This window comes from Medicago sativa, chromosome 4 (genome assembly GCF_051527215.1).
Source record: "Medicago sativa cultivar Bolivia chromosome 4, Bolivia_mono, whole genome shotgun sequence".
Taxonomy (NCBI): domain Eukaryota; kingdom Viridiplantae; phylum Streptophyta; class Magnoliopsida; order Fabales; family Fabaceae; genus Medicago; species Medicago sativa.
This window is the reverse complement of record NC_140752.1, coordinates 44,512,772-44,538,151: the sequence shown is the minus strand read 5'-3', so window position 1 is coordinate 44,538,151 and position 25,380 is coordinate 44,512,772.

Here is a 25,380-nt window from a genome sequence, read left to right as displayed (position 1 = left end):
TCTTCCCAAATTCCTACTATAGTTCATTCTATTCATGTAATACTCATTGTATGATGATTATGGACCTAATTAACAAGTCACTTCCCCATAAAAAAGTTTAAGTTAAGTTCGTCTCCAAAGGAGGAACATTTGGGGACCAAAATTTTATCCTTCCTTTTTCGCTTGGTTTCTTGCCAAATTCCTACTATAGTTCCTTCTATTTGTGTAATACTCATTGTGTGATGATTATGGACCTAATTAACAAGTTACTTCCCCATAATAAAGTTTAAGTTAAGTTCGTCTCCAAAGGAGGAACCTTTGGTGACCAAAAGTTTATCCTTTATTTTTCGATTGGATTCTTGCCGAATTCCTACTATAGTTCATTCTATTTAAGTAATACTAATTGTGTGATGTTTATGGACCTAATTAACAAGTTACTTCCCCATAATAAAGTTTAACGTAAGTTCGTCTCCAAAGGAGGAACCTTTGGTGACCAAAAGTTTATCCTTCCTTTTTCGTTTGGATTCTTGCCAAATTCCTACTATAGTTCATTCTATTTATGTAATACTCATTGTGTGATGATTATGGACCTAATTAACAAGTTACTTCCCCAAAATAAAGTTTAAGTTAAGTTCGTCTCCAAAGGAGGAACCTTTGGTGACCAAAAGTTTGTCCTTTATTTTTCGCTTGGATTCTTGCCAAATTCCTACTATAGTTCATTCTATTTAAGTAATACTAATTGTGTGATGTTTATGGACCTAATTAACAAGTTACTTTCCGATAATAAAGTTTAACTTAAGTTCGTCTCCAAAGGAGGAACCTTTGGTGACCAAAAGTTTATCCTTCCTTTTTCGCTTGGATTCTTCCCAAATTCCTACTATAGTCATTCTATTTACGTAATACTCATTGTGTGATGATCATTGACCTAATTAACAAGTTACTTCCCCATAATAAAGTTTAAGTTAAATTCGTCTCCAAAGGAGGAACCTTTGGTGACCAAAAGTTTATCCTTCCTTTTTCGCTTGGATTCTTGCCAAATTCCTACAATAGTTCATTCTATTTATGTAATACTAATTGTATGATGATTATTGACCTAATTAACAAATTACTTCCCGATAATAAAGTTTAACTTAAGTTCGTCTCCAAAGTAGGAACCTTTGGTGACCAAAATTTTATCCTACCTTTTTGGCTTGGTTTCTTCCCAAATTCCTACTATAGTTCATTCTATTTATGTAATACTCATTGTATGATGTTTATGGACCTAATTAACAAGTTACTTTCCGATAATAAAGTTTAACTTAAGTTCGTCTCCAAAGTAGGAACCTTTGGTGACCAAAAGTTTATCCTTCCTTTTTCGCTTGGATTCTTCCCAAATTCCTACTATAGTTCATTCTATTTACATAATACTCATTGTATGATAATCATTGACCTAATTACCAAGTTACTTCCCCAAAATAAAGTTTAAGTTAAGTTCGTCTCCAAAGGAGGAACCTTTGGTGACCAAAATTTTATCCTTCCTTTTTCGCTTGGTTTCTTGCCAAATTCCTACTATAGTTCATTCTATTTATGTAATACTCATTGTGTGATGATTATGGACCTAATTTACAAGTTACTTCCCCATAATAAAGTTTAAGTTAAGTTCGTCTCCAAAGGAGGAACCTTTGGTGACCAAAAGTTTATCCTTCCTTTTTCGCTTGGATTCTTGCCAAATTCCTACTATAGTTCATTCTATTTATGTAATACTAATTGTATGATGATTATTGACCTAATTAACAAGTTACTTCCCGATAATAAAGTTTAACTTAAGTTCGTCTCCAAAGTAGGAACCTTTGGTGACCAAAATTTTATCCTACCTTTTTGGCTTGGTTTCTTCCCAAATTCCTACTATAGTTCATTCTATTTATGTAATACTCATTGTATGATGATTATGGACCTAATTAACAAGTTACTTCCCCATAATAAAGTTTAACGTAAGTTCGTCCCCAAAGGAGGAACCTTTGGTGACCAAAATTTTATCCTACCTTTTTGGCTTGGTTTCTTCCCAAATTCCTACTATAGTTCATTCTATCTATGTAATACTCATTGTATGATGATTATGGACCTAATTAACAAGTTACTTCCCCATAATAAAGTTTAAGTTAAGTTCGTCTCCAAAGGAGAAACCTTTGGTGACCAAAAGTTTATCCTTCCTTTTTCACTTGGATTCTTGCCAAATTCCTACTATAGTTCATTCTATTTATGTAATACTAATTGTATGATGATTATGGACCTAATTAACAAGTTACTTCCCGATAATAAAGTTTAACTTAAGTTCGTCTCCAAAGGAGGAACCTTTGGTGACCAAAAGTTTATCCTTCCTTTTTCGCTTGGATTCTTCCCAAATTCCTACTATAGTTCAGTCTATTTAAGTAATACTAATTGTGTGATGTTTATGGACCTAATTAACAAGTTACTTTCCGATAATAAAGTTTAACTTAAGTTCGTCTCCAAAGGAGGAACCTTTGGTGACCAAAAGTTTATCCTTCCTTTTTCGCTTGGATTCTTCCCAAATTCCTACTATAGTTCATTCTATTTACGTAATACTCATTGTATGATGATTATTGACCTAATTAACAAGTTACTTTCCCAAAATAAAGTTTAAGTTAAGTTCGTCTCCAAAGGAGGAAACTTTGGTGACCAAAATTTTATCCATCCTTTTTCGCTTGGATTCTTGCCAAATTCCTACTATAGTTCATTCTATTTAAGTAATACTAATTGTGTGATGTTTATGGACCTAATTAACAAGTTACTTTCCGATAATAAAGTTTAACTTAAGTTCGTCTCCAAAGGAGGAACCTTTGGTGACCAAAAGTTTATCCTTCCTTTTTCGCTTGGATTCTTCCCAAATTCCTACTATAGTTCAGTCTATTTAAGTAATACTAATTGTGTGATGTTTATGGACCTAATTAACAAGTTACTTTCCGATAATAAAGTTTAACTTAAGTTCGTCTCCAAAGGAGGAACCTTTGGTGACCAAAAGTTTATCCTTCCTTTTTCGCTTGGATTCTTCCCAAATTCCTACTATAGTTCATTCTATTTACGTAATACTCATTGTATGATGATTATTGACCTAATTAACAAGTTACTTTCCCAAAATAAAGTTTAAGTTAAGTTCGTCTCCAAAGGAGGAAACCTTGGTGACCAAAATTTTATCCATCCTTTTTCGCTTGGTTTCTTGCCAAATTCCTACTATAGTTCATTCTATCTATGTAATACTCATTGTATGATGATTATGGACCTAATTAACAAGTTACTTCCCCATAATAAAGTTTAAGTTAAGTTCGTCTCCAAAGGAGAAACCTTTGGTGACCAAAAGTTTATCCTTCCTTTTTCACTTGGATTCTTGCCAAATTCCTACTATAGTTCATTCTATTTATGTAATACTAATTGTATGATGATTATGGACCTAACTAACAAGTTACTTCCCGATAATAAAGTTTAACTTAAGTTCGTCTCCAAAGTAGGAACCTTTGGTGACCAAAATTTTATCCTACCTTTTTGGCTTGGTTTCTTCCCAAATTCCTACTATAGTTCATTCTATTCATGTAATACTCATTGTATGATGATTATGGACCTAATTAACAAGTCACTTCCCCATAAAAAAGTTTAAGTTAAGTTCGTCTCCAAAGGAGGAACATTTGGGGACCAAAATTTTATCCTTCCTTTTTCGCTTGGTTTCTTGCCAAATTCCTACTATAGTTCCTTCTATTTGTGTAATACTCATTGTGTGATGATTATGGACCTAATTAACAAGTTACTTCCCCATAATAAAGTTTAAGTTAAGTTCGTCTCCAAAGGAGGAACCTTTGGTGACCAAAAGTTTATCCTTTATTTTTCGATTGGATTCTTGCCGAATTCCTACTATAGTTCATTCTATTTAAGTAATACTAATTGTGTGATGTTTATGGACCTAATTAACAAGTTACTTCCCCATAATAAAGTTTAACGTAAGTTCGTCTCCAAAGGAGGAACCTTTGGTGACCAAAAGTTTATCCTTCCTTTTTCGTTTGGATTCTTGCCAAATTCCTACTATAGTTCATTCTATTTATGTAATACTCATTGTGTGATGATTATGGACCTAATTAACAAGTTACTTCCCCAAAATAAAGTTTAAGTTAAGTTCGTCTCCAAAGGAGGAACCTTTGGTGACCAAAAGTTTGTCCTTTATTTTTCGCTTGGATTCTTGCCAAATTCCTACTATAGTTCATTCTATTTAAGTAATACTAATTGTGTGATGTTTATGGACCTAATTAACAAGTTACTTTCCGATAATAAAGTTTAACTTAAGTTCGTCTCCAAAGGAGGAACCTTTGGTGACCAAAAGTTTATCCTTCCTTTTTCGCTTGGATTCTTCCCAAATTCCTACTATAGTCATTCTATTTACGTAATACTCATTGTGTGATGATCATTGACCTAATTAACAAGTTACTTCCCCATAATAAAGTTTAAGTTAAATTCGTCTCCAAAGGAGGAACCTTTGGTGACCAAAAGTTTATCCTTCCTTTTTCGCTTGGATTCTTGCCAAATTCCTACAATAGTTCATTCTATTTATGTAATACTAATTGTATGATGATTATTGACCTAATTAACAAATTACTTCCCGATAATAAAGTTTAACTTAAGTTCGTCTCCAAAGTAGGAACCTTTGGTGACCAAAATTTTATCCTACCTTTTTGGCTTGGTTTCTTCCCAAATTCCTACTATAGTTCATTCTATTTATGTAATACTCATTGTATGATGTTTATGGACCTAATTAACAAGTTACTTTCCGATAATAAAGTTTAACTTAAGTTCGTCTCCAAAGTAGGAACCTTTGGTGACCAAAAGTTTATCCTTCCTTTTTCGCTTGGATTCTTCCCAAATTCCTACTATAGTTCATTCTATTTACATAATACTCATTGTATGATAATCATTGACCTAATTACCAAGTTACTTCCCCAAAATAAAGTTTAAGTTAAGTTCGTCTCCAAAGGAGGAACCTTTGGTGACCAAAATTTTATCCTTCCTTTTTCGCTTGGTTTCTTGCCAAATTCCTACTATAGTTCATTCTATTTATGTAATACTCATTGTGTGATGATTATGGACCTAATTTACAAGTTACTTCCCCATAATAAAGTTTAAGTTAAGTTCGTCTCCAAAGGAGGAACCTTTGGTGACCAAAAGTTTATCCTTCCTTTTTCGCTTGGATTCTTGCCAAATTCCTACTATAGTTCATTCTATTTATGTAATACTAATTGTATGATGATTATTGACCTAATTAACAAGTTACTTCCCGATAATAAAGTTTAACTTAAGTTCGTCTCCAAAGTAGGAACCTTTGGTGACCAAAATTTTATCCTACCTTTTTGGCTTGGTTTCTTCCCAAATTCCTACTATAGTTCATTCTATTTATGTAATACTCATTGTATGATGATTATGGACCTAATTAACAAGTTACTTCCCCATAATAAAGTTTAACGTAAGTTCGTCCCCAAAGGAGGAACCTTTGGTGACCAAAATTTTATCCTACCTTTTTGGCTTGGTTTCTTCCCAAATTCCTACTATAGTTCATTCTATCTATGTAATACTCATTGTATGATGATTATGGACCTAATTAACAAGTTACTTCCCCATAATAAAGTTTAAGTTAAGTTCGTCTCCAAAGGAGAAACCTTTGGTGACCAAAAGTTTATCCTTCCTTTTTCACTTGGATTCTTGCCAAATTCCTACTATAGTTCATTCTATTTATGTAATACTAATTGTATGATGATTATGGACCTAATTAACAAGTTACTTCCCGATAATAAAGTTTAACTTAAGTTCGTCTCCAAAGTAGGAACCTTTGGTGACCAAAATTTTATCCTACCTTTTTGGCTTGGTTTCTTCCCAAATTCCTACTATAGTTCATTCTATTCATGTAATACTCATTGTATGATGATTATGGACCTAATTAACAAGTCACTTCCCCATAAAAAAGTTTAAGTTAAGTTCGTCTCCAAAGGAGGAACATTTGGGGACCAAAATTTTATCCTTCCTTTTTCGCTTGGTTTCTTGCCAAATTCCTACTATAGTTCCTTCTATTTGTGTAATACTCATTGTGTGATGATTATGGACCTAATTAACAAGTTACTTCCCCATAATAAAGTTTAAGTTAAGTTCGTCTCCAAAGGAGAAACCTTTGGTGACCAAAAGTTTATCCTTCCTTTTTCACTTGGATTCTTGCCAAATTCCTACTATAGTTCATTCTATTTATGTAATACTAATTGTATGATGATTATGGACCTAATTAACAAGTTACTTCCCGATAATAAAGTTTAACTTAAGTTCGTCTCCAAAGTAGGAACCTTTGGTGACCAAAATTTTATCCTTCCTTTTTCGCTTGGATTCTTCCCAAATTCCTACTATAGTTCAGTCTATTTAAGTAATACTAATTGTGTGATGTTTATGGACCTAATTAACAAGTTACTTTCCGATAATAAAGTTTAACTTAAGTTCGTCTCCAAAGGAGGAACCTTTGGTGACCAAAAGTTTATCCTTCCTTTTTCGCTTGGATTCTTCCCAAATTCCTACTATAGTTCATTCTATTTACGTAATACTCATTGTATGATGATTATTGACCTAATTAACAAGTTACTTTCCCAAAATAAAGTTTAAGTTAAGTTCGTCTCCAAAGGAGGAAACTTTGGTGACCAAAATTTTATCCATCCTTTTTCGCTTGGTTTCTTGCCAAATTCCTACTATAGTTCATTCTATCTATGTAATACTAATTGTATGATGATTATGGACCTAATTAACAAGTTACTTTCCGATAATAAAGTTTAACTTAAGTTCGTCTCCAAAGGAGGAACCTTTGGTGACCAAAAGTTTATCCTTCCTTTTTCGCTTGGATTCTTCCCAAATTCCTACTATAGTTCAGTCTATTTAAGTAATACTAATTGTGTGATGTTTATGGACCTAATTAACAAGTTACTTTCCGATAATAAAGTTTAACTTAAGTTCGTCTCCAAAGGAGGAACCTTTGGTGACCAAAAGTTTATCCTTCCTTTTTCGCTTGGATTCTTCCCAAATTCCTACTATAGTTCATTCTATTTACGTAATACTCATTGTATGATGATTATTGACCTAATTAACAAGTTACTTTCCCAAAATAAAGTTTAAGTTAAGTTCGTCTCCAAAGGAGGAAACTTTGGTGACCAAAATTTTATCCATCCTTTTTCGCTTGGTTTCTTGCCAAATTCCTACTATAGTTCATTCTATCTATGTAATACTAATTGTATGATGATTATGGACCTAATTAACAAGTTACTTTCCGATAATAAAGTTTAACTTAAGTTCGTCTCCAAAGGAGGAACCTTTGGTGACCAAAAGTTTATCCTTCCTTTTTCGCTTGGATTCTTCCCAAATTCCTACTATAGTTCAGTCTATTTAAGTAATACTAATTGTGTGATGTTTATGGACCTAATTAACAAGTTACTTTCCGATAATAAAGTTTAACTTAAGTTCGTCTCCAAAGGAGGAACCTTTGGTGACCAAAAGTTTATCCTTCCTTTTTCGCTTGGATTCTTCCCAAATTCCTACTATAGTTCATTCTATTTACGTAATACTCATTGTATGATGATTATTGACCTAATTAACAAGTTACTTTCCCAAAATAAAGTTTAAGTTAAGTTCGTCTCCAAAGTAGGAACCTTTGGTGACCAAAATTTTATCCTACCTTTTTGGCTTGGTTTCTTCCCAAATTCCTACTATAGTTCATTCTATTCATGTAATACTCATTGTATGATGATTATGGACCTAATTAACAAGTCACTTCCCCATAAAAAAGTTTAAGTTAAGTTCGTCTCCAAAGGAGGAACATTTGGGGACCAAAATTTTATCCTTCCTTTTTCGCTTGGTTTCTTGCCAAATTCCTACTATAGTTCCTTCTATTTGTGTAATACTCATTGTGTGATGATTATGGACCTAATTAACAAGTTACTTCCCCATAATAAAGTTTAAGTTAAGTTCGTCTCCAAAGGAGGAACCTTTGGTGACCAAAAGTTTATCCTTTATTTTTCGATTGGATTCTTGCCGAATTCCTACTATAGTTCATTCTATTTAAGTAATACTAATTGTGTGATGTTTATGGACCTAATTAACAAGTTACTTCCCCATAATAAAGTTTAACGTAAGTTCGTCTCCAAAGGAGGAACCTTTGGTGACCAAAAGTTTATCCTTCCTTTTTCGCTTGGATTCTTGCCAAATTCCTACTATAGTTCATTCTATTTATGTAATACTCATTGTGTGATGATTATGGACCTAATTAACAAGTTACTTCCCCAAAATAAAGTTTAAGTTAAGTTCGTCTCCAAAGGAGGAACCTTTGGTGACCAAAAGTTTGTCCTTTATTTTTCGCTTGGATTCTTGCCAAATTCCTACTATAGTTCATTCTATTTAAGTAATACTAATTGTGTGATGTTTATGGACCTAATTAACAAGTTACTTTCCGATAATAAAGTTTAACTTAAGTTCGTCTCCAAAGGAGGAACCTTTGGTGACCAAAAGTTTATCCTTCCTTTTTCGCTTGGATTCTTCCCAAATTCCTACTATAGTCATTCTATTTACGTAATACTCATTGTGTGATGATCATTGACCTAATTAACAAGTTACTTCCCCATAATAAAGTTTAAGTTAAATTCGTCTCCAAAGGAGGAACCTTTGGTGACCAAAAGTTTATCCTTCCTTTTTCGCTTGGATTCTTGCCAAATTCCTACTATAGTTCATTCTATTTATGTAATACTAATTGTATGATGATTATTGACCTAATTAACAAATTACTTCCCGATAATAAAGTTTAACTTAAGTTCGTCTCCAAAGTAGGAACCTTTGGTGACCAAAATTTTATCCTACCTTTTTGGCTTGGTTTCTTCCCAAATTCCTACTATAGTTCATTCTATTTATGTAATACTCATTGTATGATGTTTATGGACCTAATTAACAAGTTACTTTCCGATAATAAAGTTTAACTTAAGTTCGTCTCCAAAGTAGGAACCTTTGGTGACCAAAAGTTTATCCTTCCTTTTTCGCTTGGATTCTTCCCAAATTCCTACTATAGTTCATTCTATTTACATAATACTCATTGTATGATAATCATTGACCTAATTACCAAGTTACTTCCCCAAAATAAAGTTTAAGTTAAGTTCGTCTCCAAAGGAGGAACCTTTGGTGACCAAAATTTTATCCTTCCTTTTTCGCTTGGTTTCTTGCCAAATTCCTACTATAGTTCATTCTATTTATGTAATACTCATTGTGTGATGATTATGGACCTAATTTACAAGTTACTTCCCCATAATAAAGTTTAAGTTAAGTTCGTCTCCAAAGGAGGAACCTTTGGTGACCAAAAGTTTATCCTTCCTTTTTCGCTTGGATTCTTGCCAAATTCCTACTATAGTTCATTCTATTTATGTAATACTAATTGTATGATGATTATTGACCTAATTAACAAGTTACTTCCCGATAATAAAGTTTAACTTAAGTTCGTCTCCAAAGTAGGAACCTTTGGTGACCAAAATTTTATCCTACCTTTTTGGCTTGGTTTCTTCCCAAATTCCTACTATAGTTCATTCTATTTATGTAATACTCATTGTATGATGATTATGGACCTAATTAACAAGTTACTTCCCCATAATAAAGTTTAACGTAAGTTCGTCCCCAAAGGAGGAACCTTTGGTGACCAAAATTTTATCCTACCTTTTTGGCTTGGTTTCTTCCCAAATTCCTACTATAGTTCATTCTATCTATGTAATACTCATTGTATGATGATTATGGACCTAATTAACAAGTTACTTCCCCATAATAAAGTTTAACTTAAGTTCGTCTCCAAAGGAGGAACCTTTGGTGACCAAAAGTTTATCCTTCCTTTTTCGCTTGGATTCTTCCCAAATTCCTACTATAGTTCAGTCTATTTAAGTAATACTAATTGTGTGATGTTTATGGACCTAATTAACAAGTTACTTTCCGATAATAAAGTTTAACTTAAGTTCGTCTCCAAAGGAGGAACCTTTGGTGACCAAAAGTTTATCCTTCCTTTTTCGCTTGGATTCTTCCCAAATTCCTACTATAGTTCATTCTATTTACGTAATACTCATTGTATGATGATTATTGACCTAATTAACAAGTTACTTTCCCAAAATAAAGTTTAAGTTAAGTTCGTCTCCAAAGTAGGAACCTTTGGTGACCAAAATTTTATCCTACCTTTTTGGCTTGGTTTCTTCCCAAATTCCTACTATAGTTCATTCTATTCATGTAATACTCATTGTATGATGATTATGGACCTAATTAACAAGTCACTTCCCCATAAAAAAGTTTAAGTTAAGTTCGTCTCCAAAGGAGGAACATTTGGGGACCAAAATTTTATCCTTCCTTTTTCGCTTGGTTTCTTGCCAAATTCCTACTATAGTTCCTTCTATTTGTGTAATACTCATTGTGTGATGATTATGGACCTAATTAACAAGTTACTTCCCCATAATAAAGTTTAAGTTAAGTTCGTCTCCAAAGGAGGAACCTTTGGTGACCAAAAGTTTATCCTTTATTTTTCGATTGGATTCTTGCCGAATTCCTACTATAGTTCATTCTATTTAAGTAATACTAATTGTGTGATGTTTATGGACCTAATTAACAAGTTACTTCCCCATAATAAAGTTTAACGTAAGTTCGTCTCCAAAGGAGGAACCTTTGGTGACCAAAAGTTTATCCTTCCTTTTTCGCTTGGATTCTTGCCAAATTCCTACTATAGTTCATTCTATTTATGTAATACTCATTGTGTGATGATTATGGACCTAATTAACAAGTTACTTCCCCAAAATAAAGTTTAAGTTAAGTTCGTCTCCAAAGGAGGAACCTTTGGTGACCAAAAGTTTGTCCTTTATTTTTCGCTTGGATTCTTGCCAAATTCCTACTATAGTTCATTCTATTTAAGTAATACTAATTGTGTGATGTTTATGGACCTAATTAACAAGTTACTTTCCGATAATAAAGTTTAACTTAAGTTCGTCTCCAAAGGAGGAACCTTTGGTGACCAAAAGTTTATCCTTCCTTTTTCGCTTGGATTCTTCCCAAATTCCTACTATAGTCATTCTATTTACGTAATACTCATTGTGTGATGATCATTGACCTAATTAACAAGTTACTTCCCCATAATAAAGTTTAAGTTAAATTCGTCTCCAAAGGAGGAACCTTTGGTGACCAAAAGTTTATCCTTCCTTTTTCGCTTGGATTCTTGCCAAATTCCTACTATAGTTCATTCTATTTATGTAATACTAATTGTATGATGATTATTGACCTAATTAACAAATTACTTCCCGATAATAAAGTTTAACTTAAGTTCGTCTCCAAAGTAGGAACCTTTGGTGACCAAAATTTTATCCTACCTTTTTGGCTTGGTTTCTTCCCAAATTCCTACTATAGTTCATTCTATTTATGTAATACTCATTGTATGATGTTTATGGACCTAATTAACAAGTTACTTTCCGATAATAAAGTTTAACTTAAGTTCGTCTCCAAAGTAGGAACCTTTGGTGACCAAAAGTTTATCCTTCCTTTTTCGCTTGGATTCTTCCCAAATTCCTACTATAGTTCATTCTATTTACATAATACTCATTGTATGATAATCATTGACCTAATTACCAAGTTACTTCCCCAAAATAAAGTTTAAGTTAAGTTCGTCTCCAAAGGAGGAACCTTTGGTGACCAAAATTTTATCCTTCCTTTTTCGCTTGGTTTCTTGCCAAATTCCTACTATAGTTCATTCTATTTATGTAATACTCATTGTGTGATGATTATGGACCTAATTTACAAGTTACTTCCCCATAATAAAGTTTAAGTTAAGTTCGTCTCCAAAGGAGGAACCTTTGGTGACCAAAAGTTTATCCTTCCTTTTTCGCTTGGATTCTTGCCAAATTCCTACTATAGTTCATTCTATTTATGTAATACTAATTGTATGATGATTATTGACCTAATTAACAAGTTACTTCCCGATAATAAAGTTTAACTTAAGTTCGTCTCCAAAGTAGGAACCTTTGGTGACCAAAATTTTATCCTACCTTTTTGGCTTGGTTTCTTCCCAAATTCCTACTATAGTTCATTCTATTTATGTAATACTCATTGTATGATGATTATGGACCTAATTAACAAGTTACTTCCCCATAATAAAGTTTAACGTAAGTTCGTCCCCAAAGGAGGAACCTTTGGTGACCAAAATTTTATCCTACCTTTTTGGCTTGGTTTCTTCCCAAATTCCTACTATAGTTCATTCTATCTATGTAATACTCATTGTATGATGATTATGGACCTAATTAACAAGTTACTTCCCCATAATAAAGTTTAAGTTAAGTTCGTCTCCAAAGGAGAAACCTTTGGTGACCAAAAGTTTATCCTTCCTTTTTCACTTGGATTCTTGCCAAATTCCTACTATAGTTCATTCTATTTATGTAATACTAATTGTATGATGATTATGGACCTAATTAACAAGTTACTTCCCGATAATAAAGTTTAACTTAAGTTCGTCTCCAAAGTAGGAACCTTTGGTGACCAAAATTTTATCCTACCTTTTTGGCTTGGTTTCTTCCCAAATTCCTACTATAGTTCATTCTATTCATGTAATACTCATTGTATGATGATTATGGACCTAATTAACAAGTCACTTCCCCATAAAAAAGTTTAAGTTAAGTTCGTCTCCAAAGGAGGAACATTTGGGGACCAAAATTTTATCCTTCCTTTTTCGCTTGGTTTCTTGCCAAATTCCTACTATAGTTCCTTCTATTTGTGTAATACTCATTGTGTGATGATTATGGACCTAATTAACAAGTTACTTCCCCATAATAAAGTTTAAGTTAAGTTCGTCTCCAAAGGAGGAACCTTTGGTGACCAAAAGTTTATCCTTTATTTTTCGATTGGATTCTTGCCGAATTCCTACTATAGTTCATTCTATTTAAGTAATACTAATTGTGTGATGTTTATGGACCTAATTAACAAGTTACTTCCCCATAATAAAGTTTAACGTAAGTTCGTCTCCAAAGGAGGAACCTTTGGTGACCAAAAGTTTATCCTTCCTTTTTCGCTTGGATTCTTGCCAAATTCCTACTATAGTTCATTCTATTTATGTAATACTCATTGTGTGATGATTATGGACCTAATTAACAAGTTACTTCCCCAAAATAAAGTTTAAGTTAAGTTCGTCTCCAAAGGAGGAACCTTTGGTGACCAAAAGTTTGTCCTTTATTTTTCGCTTGGATTCTTGCCAAATTCCTACTATAGTTCATTCTATTTAAGTAATACTAATTGTGTGATGTTTATGGACCTAATTAACAAGTTACTTTCCGATAATAAAGTTTAACTTAAGTTCGTCTCCAAAGGAGGAACCTTTGGTGACCAAAAGTTTATCCTTCCTTTTTCGCTTGGATTCTTCCCAAATTCCTACTATAGTTCAGTCTATTTAAGTAATACTAATTGTGTGATGTTTATGGACCTAATTAACAAGTTACTTTCCGATAATAAAGTTTAACTTAAGTTCGTCTCCAAAGGAGGAACCTTTGGTGACCAAAAGTTTATCCTTCCTTTTTCGCTTGGATTCTTCCCAAATTCCTACTATAGTTCATTCTATTTACGTAATACTCATTGTATGATGATTATTGACCTAATTAACAAGTTACTTTCCCAAAATAAAGTTTAAGTTAAGTTCGTCTCCAAAGGAGGAAACTTTGGTGACCAAAATTTTATCCATCCTTTTTCGCTTGGTTTCTTGCCAAATTCCTACTATAGTTCATTCTATTTATGTAATACTAATTGTATGATGATTATTGACCTAATTAACAACTTAGTTCCCGATAATAAAGTTTAACTTAAGTTCGTCTCCAAAGGAGGAACCTTTGGTGACCAAAATTTTATCCATCCTTTTTCGCTTGGTTTCTTGCCAAATTCCTACTATAGTTCATTCTATTTATGTAATACTAATTGTATGATGATTATTGACCTAATTAACAAGTTAGTTCCCGATAATAAAGTTTAACTTAAGTTCGTCTCCAAGGTAGGAACCTTTGGTGACCAAAATTTTATCCTACCTTTTTGGCTTGGTTTCTTCCCAAATTCCTACTATAGTTCATTCTCTTTATGTAATACTCGTTGTATGATGATTATGGACCTAATTAACAAGTTACTTCCCCATAATAAAGTTTAACGTAAGTTCGTCTCCAAAGGAGGAACCTTTGGTGACCAAAATTTTATCCTACCTTTTTGGCTTGGTTTCTTCCCAAATTCCTACTATAGTTCATTCTATTTATGTAATACTCATTGTATGATGATTATGGACCTAATTAACAAGTTACTTCCCCATAATAAAGTTTAAGTTAAGTTCGTCTCCAAAGGAGGAACCTTTGGTGACCAAAAGTTTATCCTTTATTTTTCGATTGGATTCTTGCCGAATTCCTACTATAGTTCATTCTATTTAAGTAATACTAATTGTGTGATGTTTATGGACCTAATTAACAAGTTACTTCCCCATAATAAAGTTTAACGTAAGTTCGTCTCCAAAGGAGGAACCTTTGGTGACCAAAAGTTTATCCTTCCTTTTTCGCTTGGATTCTTGCCAAATTCCTACTATAGTTCATTCTATTTATGTAATACTCATTGTGTGATGATTATGGACCTAATTAACAAGTTACTTCCCCAAAATAAAGTTTAAGTTAAGTTCGTCTCCAAAGGAGGAACCTTTGGTGACCAAAAGTTTGTCCTTTATTTTTCGCTTGGATTCTTGCCAAATTCCTACTATAGTTCATTCTATTTAAGTAATACTAATTGTGTGATGTTTATGGACCTAATTAACAAGTTACTTTCCGATAATAAAGTTTAACTTAAGTTCGTCTCCAAAGGAGGAACCTTTGGTGACCAAAAGTTTATCCTTCCTTTTTCGCTTGGATTCTTCCCAAATTCCTACTATAGTTCAGTCTATTTAAGTAATACTAATTGTGTGATGTTTATGGACCTAATTAACAAGTTACTTTCCGATAATAAAGTTTAACTTAAGTTCGTCTCCAAAGGAGGAACCTTTGGTGACCAAAAGTTTATCCTTCCTTTTTCGCTTGGATTCTTCCCAAATTCCTACTATAGTTCATTCTATTTACGTAATACTCATTGTATGATGATTATTGACCTAATTAACAAGTTACTTTCCCAAAATAAAGTTTAAGTTAAGTTCGTCTCCAAAGGAGGAAACTTTGGTGACCAAAATTTTATCCATCCTTTTTCGCTTGGTTTCTTGCCAAATTCCTACTATAGTTCATTCTATTTATGTAATACTAATTGTATGATGATTATTGACCTAATTAACAACTTAGTTCCCGATAATAAAGTTTAACTTAAGTTCGTCTCCAAAGGAGGAACCTTTGGTGACCAAAATTTTATCCATCCTTTTTCGCTTGGTTTCTTGCCAAATTCCTACTATAGTTCATTCTATTTATGTAATACTAATTGTATGATGATTATTGACCTAATTAACAAGTTAGTTCCCGATAATAAAGTTTAACTTAAGTTCGTCTCCAAGGTAGGAACCTTTGGTGACCAAAATTTTATCCTACCTTTTTGGCTTGGTTTCTTCCCAAATTCCTACTATAGTTCATTCTCTTTATGTAATACTCGTTGTATGATGATTATGGACCTAATTAACAAGTTACTTCCCCATAATAAAGTTTAACGTAAGTTCGTCTCCAAAGGAGGAACCTTTGGTGACCAAAATTTTATCCTACCTTTTTGGCTTGGTTTCTTCCCAAATTCCTACTATAGTTCATTCTATTTATGTAATACTCATTGTATGATGATTATGGACCTAATTAACAAGTTACTTCCCCATAATAAAGTTTAAGTTAAGTTCGTCTCCAAAGGAGGAACCTTTGGTGACCAAAAGTTTATCCTTTATTTTTCGATTGGATTCTTGCCGAATTCCTACTATAGTTCATTCTATTTAAGTAATACTAATTGTGTGATGTTTATGGACCTAATTAACAAGTTACTTCCCCATAATAAAGTTTAACGTAAGTTCGTCTCCAAAGGAGGAACCTTTGGTGACCAAAAGTTTATCCTTCCTTTTTCGCTTGGATTCTTGCCAAATTCCTACTATAGTTCATTCTATTTATGTAATACTCATTGTGTGATGATTATGGACCTAATTAACAAGTTACTTCCCCAAAATAAAGTTTAAGTTAAGTTCGTCTCCAAAGGAGGAACCTTTGGTGACCAAAAGTTTGTCCTTTATTTTTCGCTTGGATTCTTGCCAAATTCCTACTATAGTTCATTCTATTTAAGTAATACTAATTGTGTGATGTTTATGGACCTAATTAACAAGTTACTTTCCGATAATAAAGTTTAACTTAAGTTCGTCTCCAAAGGAGGAACCTTTGGTGACCAAAAGTTTATCCTTCCTTTTTCGCTTGGATTCTTCCCAAATTCCTACTATAGTTCAGTCTATTTAAGTAATACTAATTGTGTGATGTTTATGGACCTAATTAACAAGTTACTTTCCGATAATAAAGTTTAACTTAAGTTCGTCTCCAAAGGAGGAACCTTTGGTGACCAAAAGTTTATCCTTCCTTTTTCGCTTGGATTCTTCCCAAATTCCTACTATAGTTCATTCTATTTACGTAATACTCATTGTATGATGATTATTGACCTAATTAACAAGTTACTTTCCCAAAATAAAGTTTAAGTTAAGTTCGTCTCCAAAGGAGGAAACTTTGGTGACCAAAATTTTATCCATCCTTTTTCGCTTGGTTTCTTGCCAAATTCCTACTATAGTTCATTCTATTTATGTAATACTAATTGTATGATGATTATTGACCTAATTAACAACTTAGTTCCCGATAATAAAGTTTAACTTAAGTTCGTCTCCAAAGGAGGAACCTTTGGTGACCAAAATTTTATCCATCCTTTTTCGCTTGGTTTCTTGCCAAATTCCTACTATAGTTCATTCTATTTATGTAATACTAATTGTATGATGATTATTGACCTAATTAACAAGTTAGTTCCCGATAATAAAGTTTAACTTAAGTTCGTCTCCAAGGTAGGAACCTTTGGTGACCAAAATTTTATCCTACCTTTTTGGCTTGGTTTCTTCCCAAATTCCTACTATAGTTCATTCTCTTTATGTAATACTCGTTGTATGATGATTATGGACCTAATTAACAAGTTACTTCCCCATAATAAAGTTTAACGTAAGTTCGTCTCCAAAGGAGGAACCTTTGGTGACCAAAATTTTATCCTACCTTTTTGGCTTGGTTTCTTCCCAAATTCCTACTATAGTTCATTCTATTTATGTAATACTCATTGTATGATGATTATGGACCTAATTAACAAGTTACTTCCCCATAATAAAGTTTAAGTTATGTTCGTCTCCAAAGGAGGAACCTTTGGTGACCAAAATTTTATCCTTCCTTTTTCGCTTGGTTTCTTGCCAAATTCCTACTATAGTTCATTCTATTTATGTAATACTCATTGTATGATGATTATGGACCTAATTAAAAAGTTACTTTCCGATAATAAAGTTTAACTTAAGTTCGTCTCCAAAGGAGGAACCTTTGGTGACCAAAAGTTTATCCTTCCTTTTTCGCTTGGATTCTTCCCAAATTCCTACTATAGTTCATTCTATTTAAGTAATACTAATTGTGTGATGTTTATGGACCTAATTAACAAGTTACTTTCCGATAATAAAGTTTAACTTAAGTTCGTCTCCAAAGTAGGAACCTTTGGTGACCAAAATTTTATCCTACCTTTTTGGCTTGGTTTCTTCCCAAATTCCTACTATAGTTCATTCTATTTATGTAATACTCATTGTATGATGATTATGGACCTAATTAACAAGTTACTTCCCCATAATAAAGTTTAACGTAAGTTCGTCCCCAAAGGAGGAACCTTTGGTGACCAAAATTTTATCCTACCTTTTTGGCTTGGTTTCTTCCCAAATTCCTACTATAGTTCATTCTATCTATGTAATACTCATTGTATGATGATTATGGACCTAATTAACAAGTTACTTCCCCATAATAAAGTTTAAGTTAAGTTCGTCTCCAAAGGAGAAACCTTTGGTGACCAAAAGTTTATCCTTCCTTTTTCCCTTGGATTCTTGCCAAATTCCTACTATAGTTCATTCTATTTATGTAATACTAATTGTATGATGATTATGGACCTAATTAACAAGTTACTTCCCGATAATAAAGTTTAACTTAAGTTCGTCTCCAAAGTAGGAACCTTTGGTGACCAAAATTTTATCCTACCTTTTTGGCTTGGTTTCTTCCCAAATTCCTACTATAGTTCATTCTATTCATGTAATACTCATTGTATGATGATTATGGACCTAATTAACAAGTTACTTCCCCATAAAAAAGTTTAAGTTAAGTTCGTCTCCAAAGGAGGAACATTTGGGGACCAAAATTTTATCCTTCCTTTTTCGCTTGGTTTCTTGCCAAATTCCTACTATAGTTCCTTCTATTTGTGTAATACTCATTGTGTGATGATTATGGACCTAATTAACAAGTTACTTCCCCATAATAAAGTTTAAGTTAAGTTCGTCTCCAAAGGAGGAACCTTTGGTGACCAAAAGTTTATCCTTTATTTTTCGATTGGATTCTTGCCGAATTCCTACTATAGTTCATTCTATTTAAGTAATACTAATTGTGTGATGTTTATGGACCTAATTAACAAGTTACTTCCCCATAATAAAGTTTAACGTAAGTTCGTCTCCAAAGGAGGAACCTTTGGTGACCAAAAGTTTATCCTTCCTTTTTCGCTTGGATTATTGCCAAATTCCTACTATAGTTCATTCTATTTATGTAATACTCATTGTGTGATGATTATGGACCTAATTAACAAGTTACTTCCCCAAAATAAAGTTTAAGTTAAGTTCGTCTCCAAAGGAGGAACCTTTGGTGACCAAAAGTTTGTCCTTTATTTTTCGCTTGGATTCTTGCCAAATTCCTACTATAGTTCATTCTATTTAAGTAATACTAATTGTGTGATGTTTATGGACCTAATTAACAAGTTACTTTCCGATAATAAAGTTTAACTTAAGTTCGTCTCCAAAGGAGGAACCTTTGGTGACCAAAAGTTTATCCTTCCTTTTTCGCTTGGATTCTTCCCAAATTCCTACTATAGTTCAGTCTATTTAAGTAATACTAATTGTGTGATGTTTATGGACCTAATTAACAAGTTACTTTCCGATAATAAAGTTTAACTTAAGTTCGTCTCCAAAGGAGGAACCTTTGGTGACCAAAAGTTTATCCTTCCTTTTTCGCTTGGATTCTTCCCAAATTCCTACTATAGTTCATTCTATTTACGTAATACTCATTGTATGATGATTATTGACCTAATTAACAAGTTACTTTCCCAAAATAAAGTTTAAGTTAAGTTCGTCTCCAAAGGAGGAAACTTTGGTGACCAAAATTTTATCCATCCTTTTTCGCTTGGTTTCTTGCCAAATTCCTACTATAGTTCATTCTATTTATGTAATACTAATTGTATGATGATTATTGACCTAATTAACAACTTAGTTCCCGATAATAAAGTTTAACTTAAGTTCGTCTCCAAAGGAGGAACCTTTGGTGACCAAAATTTTATCCATCCTTTTTCGCTTGGTTTCTTGCCAAATTCCTACTATAGTTCATTCTATTTATGTAATACTAATTGTATGATGATTATTGACCTAATTAACAAGTTAGTTCCCGATAATAAAGTTTAACTTAAGTTCGTCTCCAAAGTAGGAACCTTTGGTGACCAAAATTTTATCCTACCTTTTTGGCTTGGTTTCTTCCCAAATTCCTACTATAGTTCATTCTATTTATGTAATACTCATTGTATGATGTTTATGGACCTAATTAACAAGTTACTTTCCGATAATAAAGTTTAACTTAAGTTCGTCTCCAAAGTAGGAACCTTTGGTGACCAAAAGTTTATCCTTCCTTTTTCGCTTGGATTCTTCCCAAATTCCTACTATAGTTCATTCTATTTACATAATACTCATTGTATGATAATCATTGACCTAATTACCAAGTTACTTCCCCAAAATAAAGTTTAAGTTAAGTTCGTCTCCAAAGGAGGAACCTTTGGTGACCAAAATTTTATCCTTCCTTTTTCGCTTGGTTTCTTGCCAAATTCCTACTATAGTTCATTCTATTTATGTAATACTCATTGTGTGATGATTATGGACCTAATTTACAAGTTACTTCCCCATAATAAAGTTTAAGTTAAGTTCGTCTCCAAAGGAGGAACCTTTGGTGACCAAAAGTTTATCCTTCCTTTTTCGCTTGGATTCTTGCCAAATTCCTACTATAGTTCATTCTATTTATGTAATACTAATTGTATGATGATTATTGACCTAATTAACAAGTTACTTCCCGATAATAAAGTTTAACTTAAGTTCGTCTCCAAAGTAGGAACCTTTGGTGACCAAAATTTTATCCTACCTTTTTGGCTTGGTTTCTTCCCAAATTCCTACTATAGTTCATTCTATTTATGTAATACTCATTGTATGATGATTATGGACCTAATTAACAAGTTACTTCCCCATAATAAAGTTTAACGTAAGTTCGTCCCCAAAGGAGGAACCTTTGGTGACCAAAATTTTATCCTACCTTTTTGGCTTGGTTTCTTCCCAAATTCCTACTATAGTTCATTCTATCTATGTAATACTCATTGTATGATGATTATGGACCTAATTAACAAGTTACTTCCCCATAGTAAAGTTTAAGTTAAGTTCGTCTCCAAAGGAGGAACCTTTGGTGACCAAAAGTTTATCCTTTATTTTTCGATTGGATTCTTGCCGAATTCCTACTATAGTTCATTCTATTTAAGTAATACTAATTGTGTGATGTTTATGGACCTAATTAACAAGTTACTTCCCCATAATAAAGTTTAACGTAAGTTCGTCTCCAAAGGAGGAACCTTTGGTGACCAAAAGTTTATCCTTCCTTTTTCGCTTGGATTCTTGCCAAATTCCTACTATAGTTCATTCTATTTATGTAATACTCATTGTGTGATGATTATGGACCTAATTAACAAGTTACTTCCCCAAAATAAAGTTTAAGTTAAGTTCGTCTCCAAAGGAGGAACCTTTGGTGACCAAAAGTTTGTCCTTTATTTTTCGCTTGGATTCTTGCCAAATTCCTACTATAGTTCATTCTATTTAAGTAATACTAATTGTGTGATGTTTATGGACCTAATTAACAAGTTACTTTCCGATAATAAAGTTTAACTTAAGTTCGTCTCCAAAGGAGGAACCTTTGGTGACCAAAAGTTTATCCTTCCTTTTTCGCTTGGATTCTTCCCAAATTCCTACTATAGTTCAGTCTATTTAAGTAATACTAATTGTGTGATGTTTATGGACCTAATTAACAAGTTACTTTCCGATAATAAAGTTTAACTTAAGTTCGTCTCCAAAGGAGGAACCTTTGGTGACCAAAAGTTTATCCTTCCTTTTTCGCTTGGATTCTTCCCAAATTCCTACTATAGTTCATTCTATTTACGTAATACTCATTGTATGATGATTATTGACCTAATTAACAAGTTACTTTCCCAAAATAAAGTTTAAGTTAAGTTCGTCTCCAAAGGAGGAAACTTTGGTGACCAAAATTTTATCCATCCTTTTTCGCTTGGTTTCTTGCCAAATTCCTACTATAGTTCATTCTATTTATGTAATACTAATTGTATGATGATTATTGACCTAATTAACAACTTAGTTCCCGATAATAAAGTTTAACTTAAGTTCGTCTCCAAAGGAGGAACCTTTGGTGACCAAAATTTTATCCATCCTTTTTCGCTTGGTTTCTTGCCAAATTCCTACTATAGTTCATTCTATTTATGTAATACTAATTGTATGATGATTATTGACCTAATTAACAAGTTAGTTCCCGATAATAAAGTTTAACTTAAGTTCGTCTCCAAGGTAGGAACCTTTGGTGACCAAAATTTTATCCTACCTTTTTGGCTTGGTTTCTTCCCAAATTCCTACTATAGTTCATTCTCTTTATGTAATACTCGTTGTATGATGATTATGGACCTAATTAACAAGTTACTTCCCCATAATAAAGTTTAACGTAAGTTCGTCTCCAAAGGAGGAACCTTTGGTGACCAAAATTTTATCCTACCTTTTTGGCTTGGTTTCTTCCCAAATTCCTACTATAGTTCATTCTATTTATGTAATACTCATTGTATGATGATTATGGACCTAATTAACAAGTTACTTCCCCATAATAAAGTTTAAGTTATGTTCGTCTCCAAAGGAGGAACCTTTGGTGACCAAAATTTTATCCTTCCTTTTTCGCTTGGTTTCTTGCCAAATTCCTACTATAGTTCATTCTATTTATGTAATACTCATTGTATGATGATTATGGACCTAATTAAAAAGTTACTTTCCGATAATAAAGTTTAACTTAAGTTCGTCTCCAAAGGAGGAACCTTTGGTGACCAAAAGTTTATCCTTCCTTTTTCGCTTGGATTCTTCCCAAATTCCTACTATAGTTCATTCTATTTAAGTAATACTAATTGTGTGATGTTTATGGACCTAATTAACAAGTTACTTTCCGATAATAAAGTTTAACTTAAGTTCGTCTCCAAAGTAGGAACCTTTGGTGACCAAAATTTTATCCTACCTTTTTGGCTTGGTTTCTTCCCAAATTCCTACTATAGTTCATTCTATTTATGTAATACTCATTGTATGATGATTATGGACCTAATTAACAAGTTACTTCCCCATAATAAAGTTTAACGTAAGTTCGTCCCCAAAGGAGGAACCTTTGGTGACCAAAATTTTATCCTACCTTTTTGGCTTGGTTTCTTCCCAAATTCCTACTATAGTTCATTCTATCTATGTAATACTCATTGTATGATGATTATGGACCTAATTAACAAGTTACTTCCCCATAATAAAGTTTAAGTTAAGTTCGTCTCCAAAGGAGAAACCTTTGGTGACCAAAAGTTTATCCTTCCTTTTTCCCTTGGATTCTTGCCAAATTCCTACTATAGTTCATTCTATTTATGTAATACTAATTGTATGATGATTATGGACCTAATTAACAAGTTACTTCCCGATAATAAAGTTTAACTTAAGTTCGTCTCCAAAGTAGGAACCTTTGGTGACCAAAATTTTATCCTACCTTTTTGGCTTGGTTTCTTCCCAAATTCCTACTATAGTTCATTCTATTCATGTAATACTCATTGTATGATGATTATGGACCTAATTAACAAGTTACTTCCCCATAAAAAAGTTTAAGTTAAGTTCGTCTCCAAAGGAGGAACATTTGGGGACCAAAATTTTATCCTTCCTTTTTCGCTTGGTTTCTTGCCAAATTCCTACTATAGTTCCTTCTATTTGTGTAATACTCATTGTGTGATGATTATGGACCTAATTAACAAGTTACTTCCCCATAATAAAGTTTAAGTTAAGTTCGTCTCCAAAGGAGGAACCTTTGGTGACCAAAAGTTTATCCTTTATTTTTCGATTGGATTCTTGCCGAATTCCTACTATAGTTCATTCTATTTAAGTAATACTAATTGTGTGATGTTTATGGACCTAATTAACAAGTTACTTCCCCATAATAAAGTTTAACGTAAGTTCGTCTCCAAAGGAGGAACCTTTGGTGACCAAAAGTTTATCCTTCCTTTTTCGCTTGGATTATTGCCAAATTCCTACTATAGTTCATTCTATTTATGTAATACTCATTGTGTGATGATTATGGACCTAATTAACAAGTTACTTCCCCAAAATAAAGTTTAAGTTAAGTTCGTCTCCAAAGGAGGAACCTTTGGTGACCAAAAGTTTGTCCTTTATTTTTCGCTTGGATTCTTGCCAAATTCCTACTATAGTTCATTCTATTTAAGTAATACTAATTGTGTGATGTTTATGGACCTAATTAACAAGTTACTTTCCGATAATAAAGTTTAACTTAAGTTCGTCTCCAAAGGAGGAACCTTTGGTGACCAAAAGTTTATCCTTCCTTTTTCGCTTGGATTCTTCCCAAATTCCTACTATAGTTCAGTCTATTTAAGTAATACTAATTGTGTGATGTTTATGGACCTAATTAACAAGTTACTTTCCGATAATAAAGTTTAACTTAAGTTCGTCTCCAAAGGAGGAACCTTTGGTGACCAAAAGTTTATCCTTCCTTTTTCGCTTGGATTCTTCCCAAATTCCTACTATAGTTCATTCTATTTACGTAATACTCATTGTATGATGATTATTGACCTAATTAACAAGTTACTTTCCCAAAATAAAGTTTAAGTTAAGTTCGTCTCCAAAGGAGGAAACTTTGGTGACCAAAATTTTATCCATCCTTTTTCGCTTGGTTTCTTGCCAAATTCCTACTATAGTTCATTCTATTTATGTAATACTAATTGTATGATGATTATTGACCTAATTAACAACTTAGTTCCCGATAATAAAGTTTAACTTAAGTTCGTCTCCAAAGGAGGAACCTTTGGTGACCAAAATTTTATCCATCCTTTTTCGCTTGGTTTCTTGCCAAATTCCTACTATAGTTCATTCTATTTATGTAATACTAATTGTATGATGATTATTGACCTAATTAACAAGTTAGTTCCCGATAATAAAGTTTAACTTAAGTTCGTCTCCAAAGTAGGAACCTTTGGTGACCAAAATTTTATCCTACCTTTTTGGCTTGGTTTCTTCCCAAATTCCTACTATAGTTCATTCTATTTATGTAATACTCATTGTATGATGTTTATGGACCTAATTAACAAGTTACTTTCCGATAATAAAGTTTAACTTAAGTTCGTCTCCAAAGTAGGAACCTTTGGTGACCAAAAGTTTATCCTTCCTTTTTCGCTTGGATTCTTCCCAAATTCCTACTATAGTTCATTCTATTTACATAATACTCATTGTATGATAATCATTGACCTAATTACCAAGTTACTTCCCCAAAATAAAGTTTAAGTTAAGTTCGTCTCCAAAGGAGGAACCTTTGGTGACCAAAATTTTATCCTTCCTTTTTCGCTTGGTTTCTTGCCAAATTCCTACTATAGTTCATTCTATTTATGTAATACTCATTGTGTGATGATTATGGACCTAATTTACAAGTTACTTCCCCATAATAAAGTTTAAGTTAAGTTCGTCTCCAAAGGAGGAACCTTTGGTGACCAAAAGTTTATCCTTCCTTTTTCGCTTGGATTCTTGCCAAATTCCTACTATAGTTCATTCTATTTATGTAATACTAATTGTATGATGATTATTGACCTAATTAACAAGTTACTTCCCGATAATAAAGTTTAACTTAAGTTCGTCTCCAAAGTAGGAACCTTTGGTGACCAAAATTTTATCCTACCTTTTTGGCTTGGTTTCTTCCCAAATTCCTA